The following is a 10,339-nucleotide window of genomic DNA, read 5'->3' on the forward strand; positions in this document are numbered from 1 at the left end:
AGAACAATGGGCAAAAAAAAAAAAAAAAAAAGAAAATGTAGGGCATTTTTTTCCCTTTATAAAGCCTTTCTTTTTATAAAGGGAACAGCTAAACATCTTGGCAAATCACCAGCAAACCGATTCCAGGTGTGTGGCAATGAACCTCTAAGACACCCTCCAGTGATCCCCACTTCCAGTGTTCAAGTCCCTTCCATGTTAAATCAGAGGTAGGGTGACCCGAGTAACCAATAGAATGCTGTAGAAATAACAAGTTGTGAGGCCCAAGGCTAGGTCATAAAAGACATGTGGTTTCTGCCTTGGACATTTGCAAAGACTGGTGAAGTTTTTCAGTAAAGGGTTAGAATTAAACATTTGCGGCATTATAGAGCATACAGTTTCTGGCACAATGACTTGTTGTAGTGCAAAAGCAGCCACAGACAACACATAATTAAGTGGGCATGGCTGTGTTCCAATAAAACTTTATTTATAAAAAGCAATCAGTGGGCCAGATTTGACCCAAGGGCTATCGACCCCTGGTGTTCTGGATTGTTCCATCTTAGGGAGGAATCTTAGGTCCTCTCCCTGTGGAGAGGACCGTAGGGTTAGGAACTGAGGCCCACCAACAGTTAAAGTCAACTGGGCAGCCAGGCAAATGAACCACCTTCAAAGTGAATCCCAGTCAAGCCTTCAGAGGACAGCGTCCCCTGCTGGCATCGGACTGCAACCACAGGCAAAGCCTACCAGCCAGACTGCTCCTGAATTCCAGATCCACAGAAAACTGGAAGGGTAATCATGTGCATTGTAGCCAGGGTGGTGGTACAACCTGTCCTCCCAGCTACAAGGGAGGCTGAAGCAGAAGGATTGCAAGTTCAAGGCCAGCCTTGGCAACTGAGCAAGATCCTGTCTACAAAAAGACATTTTTTAGAGGTCTGGGCATGCAGCTCAGTGATTACCTGGCATGTGTGAGGCCCTGGCTTATAGGAATCAACTTATATTAATATTCTAACCAAGAGATGAGAGAGGTCACAAATAACCTGAGCAGGGCTGGCGTGTAGCTCAGGGCTAGCACACTAGCCTAGCGTGCTCCCAGCACCAGAAAACAGAAACAAAACCACAGAAAAATTCTGATGACACAGCAAACCGATTCCTCCAGTTCACCAGGAAGGCACCTCGACATCACGGTCACTCCAGGATGCCGAGGGCTCCTGATCAGTGAGAAGGTGCTCGTCTGCTTAGCAGGAACGTTTGTGCAGAACCTGGCTCAGCTCGCTGATCTCAGGGGAGCAGCAGCTTCAGTCCCAAGCACCGTGTTCAAGCCAGTCTTTCCACTTCGGAGACTTCATCCTTAAGAAACGTGAGACAGGTAAATATTTACAGATAACCATACCTGTGGGAGACGATTCGAATTGCCGATTGGCACAAAGCCTGAGGCGCCCAGTAAAGTCCAAGGTACAGTAATGTGATTAAATCCATCATGTGCCCAGCCGCTCGGGAGGCTGAGGCAGGAGGATTGCCAGTTTGAGGCCAGCCTCAGCAACTTAGCGAGATCCTAAGCAACTTAGCAAGACCCTGTCTCAAAGTAAAAAATAAAAAGTACTAGGGGCAAAACTCAGCAGTAAAGAGCCCCTGGGTTCCATTCCCAGTACCCTCCCCCACCAAAAAGAAAACCCTAAACAGATCCTGCTGCCCCACGCTGGAGGAAATAAGCCTGTCTTAAGGTTCCATGCAGAATTTCTCTTCTTACGGCGTGGCAGTCCCAGAAAGACTGAGCCTTCCTGTCCGAGAACAGATGGGTGGCTGTCAAGGACGAGGCAGGGAGGATGACCCGAAAGGGAGTCTGGGGGAGTGATGGAACTGCTCTTCATCCAGACTGTGGTCGGCACCATGTTCACCGTTTTGCATTACCATCCTTAAAAGTAATTTTTAATGCAGACAGAAAAGAGAAGAAAAGAAAAGAAAAAGAACACCCTGGGCTGGGAGGCCCTGGGTTTGATCCCCAGAACCAAAAACAGAGAAGAGGAAATTCTGTTGCCTGACCCCTGGCTGCCCTCCAGGGACCCGTGATACCCTGAGGCTGTGCCTGATTCGAGGGTGGCTGTGTCTGGTCCTGCTGGGAGCTGCAGACACTCAGAGAAACGCCCCAGGCCGCACATCCTGCAAGCGGTTTTTAACTGCTGCTCCTGGTCTGCAGCCACCTGGGTGGCCCTGCTCTGCGGAGCCCCATCTTGTCATCTTGTCTGTGGGGCCCCCGGTGCCTCCAGGCCTCCTTCCCTCTGCTCTTGTTGGCCACCCTGGTCACTGGCCCCCTGGATGCACTAAACAGGAGGTGACCTTCCACTGGCCACTGGACTCCTGCAGCGATCTGTTCTCTCCAGCCACTGCAGAAAGACATGCTGGAAAACCATGAGGACCCAGGAAAAAGCAACTGTAGTCCCCACGGGACCAGCCTTCCCATGATCCACATCTACTTTCCCACGCAGGGAATCAGCCCTCAACAACATGCAGTGCTCCGTGTCTGTTAGAATTTATATATAGCATCACCCTCTACTGGCATTACATAACATGGCTTTCTTTTTCACTCGGCTGAATGTTTCTGAGCTCCATTTGCATGGAGACAGAGCTAGCACTGAGAGAGTGAGCAGAGAGACACAAAGCTCCTTTCCCCTCCTGCATAGTATTCCACTGAAGCCCACCCTCCTGTTCATGGTTCTATTTCCCGAATGATGGACAGGCCAGGAATTCCCTTTCACCCTCACAGATATCACTGCCCCAAATCCTTGCATCTGGCTCCTTGACACCCACCGGAAAGTGATTTCCTTTCAAAAACCACTGTCCAGCTGGGCGTGGTGGTACAACACCAGCGGCTTGGGAGGCTGAGGCAGGAGGATCACAGGCTTGAAGCCAGCCTCAGCAACTTAGCGAGGCTGTAAGCAACCTAAAGAGATCCTGTCTCAAAATAAAAAATAAAAAGGGGCTGGGGATGTGGCTGTGGCTCATCCCAGTGGTTAAGCACCCCTGGTTCAATCCCAGGTACCAAGAAACAGATGAACAACACTGTCTGCTTTCTTTCCACCTCCACGAGGCTGGGGGGAAATCCTGTGGACTCCTCCCTCACACACACACCTCCTCCTCCTCAAGCTGCAGCACCCTTTTCACCCTGAATCTCCGAGCCACCCTCTCCTGAAAGATGACAATGTCAGATGGTGGGCGGGTTGGGGGGAGGCAGCCCCAGTGCTTGGCCTCTGCTTTCTCTGTGAAAGGCACAACCTCTTCCCACTCCGGCTTCCTGGAGGAAACTTCTCGGTCCCTTCCTCCTCGTCTCCTCTTGTTCCTTTAACCCCTGCCGCCTGGCTACTGCCCCCACTGTCCAAGGGCTCCAGGTGGGAAACCCTGAATAAAGAAGCAGAAACCAGTAGGTAGAGGTAAAGGCGGTCAGTACGATGGAGATGGAGACACACAGCGAGATCAGGAATGGGCTCGCACAGTGCTGGGGTTTGAATGTGTTCCCCCAAAGTTTGCTGGAAACTTAATCCCCAAAGCTCTCTGCTAAAGGCAACCGGAGGTGGGGCTTCGGGGAGTGATGGGGGCCAGATGAGGTCACGAGGGTGGGGCCCTGTGATGGCATGAGTGGCTTCAGAGAAAGGAAGAGAGGCCTGAGTGGGCACACTTGATCCGTCTCGCCAAGTGATGCCCTCCGCCATGTTATGACATGGCAAAAGGCCCCTCTGGTTGCCGGTACCATGCTCTGGACTTCCCAGCCTCCGAACAATGAATAGTTGATTTTAATAAGTTACCCACTCTCAGATATTTTGCTATAGCAACAGAAAGCAGACTGAAACCCACGGCAATGGGACCAGCAAGTCTCAAGATCGACAGGGGGAGCTGGCCGGCTGGAGACCCCAGAGAGCCAGCCACGTGGCTGTATTCCAAAAGCTGGCAGGCAGGAGACCCACAAGAGCTCAAAGGCAGTCTAGGGGGGAATCCCCATACTCAGGAGGGGCCGGTCCTTTTGTTTATTCCAAGCCTTCACCTGATTAAATGAGGCCCACTCACATACAGCAGAGCCATCTACATTACCCAGTCAACTGATGGAAATGTTAAACTCTTGCCCCCAAAAAACTCCCCCCCCACACACAGAATGTTTGAGTGAATGTCTGGGTCAATCAAGTTGACACAAAAAATCAATCATCAGAACCATGCAGTGGCCAGTTCAGTGCTCTGCCTATCCTCTCGGTAGCCATTGGCCCTGATGTCACCTCCTTCCTTCCCTACCTCCCCACCCCAATCCACAGATTGAACACCAGGCACTTGAACACTGAGTTTTAAGTGTTTTGAGTTTTTAAGTTTTGAGACGCGGTCTTGCTAAGCGACCCAGTCTGGCCTTAAACTTGTGGTTCTCCTGCCTCAGCCTCCTGAGTAACGGTATTCCTCTCCTTCCTTCTTGACGTCATATGACGCCTTGCCTCCCTCCTGTCAACCCTCTTCCTCTGTCTCTACCTCATATACCTTCCAGAACCTTCTTCTCCTGCCACACCCTCTCCATAAGCACTGCACCCACCCCCTGGTGCTATAGTTCAGGTCTAAAATGTCCCCCCCAGGTCATGTGTTAAAGGCTGGGTCACCAACCTGTGGCACTATTCGGACGGGGCAGAACCTGTAGGAGATGGGGCCCAGTGGAAGGAAGGTGGGCCACCAGGGTGTGTCCTGGAAGGGGCTATTAGGCCCCCAGCCCCTTCCTCTCTCTCATTGCTTCCTGGCTGCCAGGAGGTGAAGAGTTCTCATCCACCCCACGCTCCTGCTACCATGATGTTCTGTGCTCCTGGTTGCTCCCAGAGCAACCAGGCCAGTGACCATGGACTGAAACTGCTGAACCCATGCCTCCTTTTAAGTTGATTTCCTCAGGTATCATGTCACAGTGAGGGAAAGCTGACCAACGCACCTGGCCTCAGTTCCCGTCTCAATACACGTGATACCTGTCTCCACCCCAGGCCTCCTCCTTAGCCTGTACATCAGGGTTCTCCAGAGGCACAGACCAAAAGGATATAGGTAGACAGCTAACGGGACATTTATTGTGGGAACTGGCTCCTCACCTGATTATGGAGGCTGGAAAGTCCCACTGAAACCATCGCTCACCTAGAGAACCAGGAAGCAGGTGGTATGACACAGTCCAGGTCTGAGGGCCTGAGAACTGATCCAGGGCCCAAAGAGGCCAAAGATCCAGGGGCTCCAATGTCACATGTTGGAGAAATTGATGTCCCCCGCTCAAGAAGAGAGAAGGGGAATTCCCCTTCTCTCACCATTTTGTTCTATTTTGAACTTCAAAGGATTGGACGAGGCCCACCCATGCTGGGGAGAGATGACTTCATTACTTAGTCCGCTGATTCCAATGCTAAGCTCCTGCAGAAGCACCCTGCCCGACTCACCCAGAAACAGTATTTTACCAACTATCTGGGCATCCCTTAGCCTAGTCAAGTGAACAGGTAAAATCAGCCATCACAACCCCACATGTGAACATATCCACTACAAGCTGGTGTCCTCTCTTCCCAGACTCCTCCCATCTACAAGCATTTCCCCCACCTGCGGCTCCCTTAGCCACCGCAACACGTCGCCAGAGGTTGGTGCCTCATTCCCCCTCCTTCTTCCTCACCTCCAGCCACCCTCATCTGTTGACCTTACTTCCTGAATGCCCCCCCAAACTTTCCCTTCCAAAATATCTGCCTTAGAAATATCTGCCAAGGACTCATATCCAGAATATATAAGGAGCATCTACAAATCAACAAGAAAAAGGTAGAATCCCCAAAGGAAAAAATGGAGCCTCCCCAAAGTAATCTCCAAATAGCCCATAAATGAAAAGATGCCTGACATCATGAATCACTGGAGAAATACAAATTAAAATCAAAGTATGACATCACCCTACATCTACCAGAAGGCTCATGTGAAAGAGATAAATACCAAGTTACACCCTCGGCTTCTGGTGAGAGCGTAAAATTTTGGCCCTAGTGCTTTGGAAAATTGTTTGGCAATATCCATAAAAGTTGAGTAAACACCTGTGATTCAGTGATTCTACTCCTACACATAAACTCAAATACATACCTAAGTTCACCCCGAAACCGAGGAGAATGTCCATAACCACTCCGCTCGGCATAACCAGAAACTGGAAATAACCTAACTGTCCAAAATAAGGGTGGCTAAATAAACAGCGGCAAATTCACAAGGTAGAAAACTACGCAGCAGCAATTCACTGTCCCAAGGGGCAGTTGTCCACGCGTAGAGAGGGTGCTGGTTGTCACGGCTCAGGAGCCGGGGGATGCTGCCATCGTCTTGTGGGTGGCGGCCAGGGATGCTGCTGAACGTCCTTCACTGCCTGGGACACATGAAGAACTGTGCAGTCCAAATGCCAAGAGCGCTGGGAACCCACTGTCTGACGACAGCCATGAAGGAGACCGCAGTCTGGGATGAGGCCATGGTCCTCGCAAACATCACGGCGTGCACAGGAGGCCAGACACAGCGCGCGCTGCTTGCTCCCCTTTATGTAAGTCCAGATAGCAGGCAAGGGACTCCAGGAGCAGCAGGAGGGGCCCAGCAGGCCCCTCCAGGGGCTGGGGATGTGCCGTCCTTGATCTGGGCACTGGCCATACAGTGCCTTCACTTGGTGAGAGTTCTTCAAGCTGCTCACCTGTGACTTATGCATTTATTTTCTGTATGCTTGAATAAAAGGTTCTTAAAAAAAATACCCTGATTCTTCCTTCTTCTACCCCTCTGCCCTATTCAGTGGGCCCTGTCTCCTGCCCACTCTCCCCAGCCCATCCCAGGGACAGCAGCCAGCGAGAAGCCCTGGAGGTTGTAAGTGTAGGACCATGTCCCTCCCTGCTCTAGTCTCTTCTATGGCTCCCTATTGACTCCTAAGATCAGATCCAAGGCTTCAAGGAGACAGCCCCCACCACCAGCCATAGGCTTTCTTCAACCCCAACCCTGGTTCTCTTGTAGCCGCCTCTTCGCCTTCTCTGCTTCTCACACTCAGCCTCCAGCCCAGAGCTGCTGCTTCAGCATTCCAGGTTTCTGCATCTGCTGTATGCTTCGCTTGACTGGCCGCCTGGGACTTTCATGTTCAGCTCCAATGCCCCTGCCTGAGAAGCGCCCCACTGTCTCTCTCTCTGCCCCTGCCCAGATCTAAGGACTGTCTTGATTTTAATCTTTCAACACACACACTGACATTTGCAAAATCAAAGAGAAGGCGCTAAGTGGCTTGCACAAGCTCAGATGCTCCAGCAGGGTCCTTCTGTCCGGGGAGCCAAGCCGCTGCAGGGCACTCCCAGGCTGGGAAGGAGGCCCAGGCCTCTGCTCACACATGCCGCCTCTCTTCTCTGGCCACTGAGCCGCAGAGGGCACGATTGCCCAGGCGTCGCCAGGCAGTCAGGCAAAGCACACAGCAGGTGCAGAAACCTGGGAGGCTGCTCCAGCCGCGGTGTTCGCCAGTTGCCATGACAAGACCCGACTGGCCTGGGATGTCGCTGGGAAGCAGGGTTAGTTCTGTACCACCTGCAGTCCATCCTCCAGGCTGGGAGACTCAGACACGCCTGTCTCCAGGTACTGGCTCCGCGGCCCGGTGCCCCAGCCAGTATTGTCACCAGGACAGGCACCAGGCAGGTTTCCCTAGGGCCGCGTTGGCCCCGCTCCACTGGAGGGGAGAGCTTCCCGCCCTCTGGGCTGGGGTGCAAAATGAGACAGCTGACCACGGACTGACTGCCCGACCCTGGGCAGGTCACACCCCCGCAGCCTCCTCTTCTGCCCCTGGAAAGTGGAGCAGTAGGAAACAGGCGCACCCACACAGTACCAGCCAGCAAGGAGTTCTAGTCCCAGCCCTCCACCCACCGGCTGTGTGACTTGGAACCAGTACCCTAACCTCTCTGTGCTTCTGTTTTCTCATCTGTCCAAGTGGGTAAGAGTACCCACCTGACAGCGATTGGGTGCGTCCTTTTGACCCAGTGGCTGGCCTACAAGTGCCCTTCCACAGTCTGCACCTGTCATTATCTTTAACCAGTGAGGAGTTGAGGCCATTTCCTGTTCACTCGATGGGCAGTAAAGACTGTTGTCCCTCCCTGGCTGGCTTCCTCTCTGGACAGCCTCTTGGTCCTTCCCATTCCTGCACCAGGTTGGCCTGGAAGCCAGAGTGAGGATGTGAATGGACCTTTCAAGGTCTACCCTTTAGCCCCTTCTGTCCAGCAAGGCTGCCCAGTTAGGCCGCCTCTGTCCTGCTGCTGATGTAGGTGACTCCAGGCGGCCTCAGAGAAGGGAAGGAGTCCCACTCCCTCCCTGGGGGCTGAGACTGGCCTCTGGCCCCACCTGCTCCTACCCTGGCTCACTTCGGGCTCCGTTTGGACTCCTGATGACTCCTACCTTCCTTCCGAGCTGACACAAGGGACATCCCTCCTGGACAGACACGCAGAGCTTCCAGTATGTTCCCTTCCGTAGCTGGACTTTGCCACCCCCCAGCATCTTCCCTCCAACCTGTGGTCACACTGCAGCCCCACGAGGAGATGCCCACCTGGCCGCTGAGCAGAGACGGCCTCGTGCTAGGCCGCCTGCTGGGCACAGTGCGGGCCTGCAGGGGATGCCTCCCACCTCCCTCCTCCCTGTCCTCTCTACCGTCCAGCAGGCTCCAGTCACCCTTGTCCTTGCCATTCAGGCCCTGTCGCCCTTGTTCTCTCCACACACCTCCCCCGCTGCTGCCCTGGCACGTCTTCAAATTGCAAATCAGAGCAGGTTATGTCCCCAATAAAAACTCGACCCAGAGCTTCCTGGGCTCTGTGAAGCCTGCACCCCTCATCCGGCCCCTCAGGCCTATGTGGACGGTCCCTGGTCATGTGGGGTTTTGTTGTAACAGGGCCCCTTCTCCCCTCGGGCACCCTTCTCTCCAGAGTCCCCTTCTGCCCCCTCTGGGGGGAAGCTGGCCTCCCCTCTATATCCCGAGCACCCTGTCCCCACTTACCTCCCCAGCAAGCATCGCCACACTGACTGGGGTTTTCCAAGCGCCTTCTGATGTGCTTTGGTTCACTGGTCCCAGAAAAAAGGCCCCCTCCAATTAAAACATGTGCCAAAAACCCAGAACAGGGGACAAAAGGGTTGACCAGAAGGAACTGTGTCTTTCAGAAAGTACACATTACCAAAATGAATTCACGCTCTCAGAGTTAATAAGACGTGAGCGATGATTGAAAGGACAAGCTGATTCTCAAAATCAAAAAGTGATCAATTAGTTCACAGAGGTTGTTTTGGCAGAAGAGGCGTGTGTACCCCCCGCACGTTTGCATGCCGTAGATGACACTGAGTCTTCCCGTGTGATTCTGGAGGGAGTCTTTCGGGGAGGGAAACGAACATAAAAACAAAACAGGACAAAAATGTTTGTAAGGTAGTGCCTCCGTGAACTGTGTCTTTCAAAAAGAGCTGATGACGTCCTAAGCTCCCGCCCACCTGAATGTGACTTTATTTGGAAAGTGTCTTTGAGGATGTCCTTCCCTTAGGATGAAGTGGCACTGCAGTGGGGAGGGAATAGGCCAATGGTGGGTGTCCCCGTAAGTTGCTGCCCCTAGCTGTGAACTTGGCTCCTCCTGGCCCCCGACCCCAGGAGCTAGGATTCCACCACACCCCCTGGACTGGTCTCCATAACAGAAATATGGACGTTCAGAAACAGACACACGGCGAGGAAGGATGGAGCCAGCGGAGGAACTGCAGTGACGCAGCTACACATCAAGGACACCACGGGTGGCAGGGACTCTAGAGGCCAGGAGATGGTGCTAGTCCAGTTCCTGCTACTATAATGAAATGCCTGAGGCCAGTCCCTCCTGGGCTTAGGAAACCCCTCATCCCCAGGTCCCTTATCTCTTTCTGCTCCAGAATCAGGGAGCTCCTGTTGGGTGCATCGGGGGCTTTTCCTCCAGTCACAGGTTCCTCATCCAGGGCCTGGAGATCCTTTTGGCCAACAGGGCCTGGCCTGCGGACAGGAGGAACCAGCCCCTTATCAGACCTCCCACATCTACATTTTCCCATCTGTGAAATGGGGCACACACACGTACCCTCTCTGTGGACCAAGAATGACTTTCACTCAATTTGCACTCACTGACCTGTGAATGCTCCGGAGCCCCTAACTCATGTGTCATAGCAAAAGGTTCAGCCAGGGGTCCTGGTGCAGCCCGTAAACCCATCCACGCGAGAGGCTGAGGCAGGGATGATAAGTTGGAGGCCAGCCTGGGCAACTTAGTGAGACCCTGTCTCAGAATAAAACACAAAGGGCTGGGGGTGCCGCTCAAAGCTAGAGCAGCCCTGGGTGGTGTTTTAGTCCCCGGTACAGAAAAACAAAAACAAA

General features: G+C 53.1%; 1 long non-coding RNA gene across 1 annotated transcript; it reads right to left on the bottom strand.

Annotated features, from left to right (window-relative positions):
• Positions 1 to 4,607: 4,607 nt before the first annotated feature.
• Positions 4,608 to 9,299, bottom strand: LOC306646505. The gene is made up of 3 exons (XR_013759857.1): positions 8,969 to 9,299; positions 7,933 to 8,137; positions 4,608 to 5,325 (listed from the first exon to the last, which is right to left on the bottom strand). It is a non-coding gene; the product is annotated as an uncharacterized lncRNA (long non-coding RNA).
• Positions 9,300 to 10,339: the final 1,040 nt, after the last annotated feature.

This window comes from Sciurus vulgaris (genome assembly GCF_902686455.1).
Source record: "Sciurus vulgaris genome assembly, chromosome: 16".
Lineage (NCBI taxonomy): Eukaryota > Metazoa > Chordata > Mammalia > Rodentia > Sciuridae > Sciurus > Sciurus vulgaris.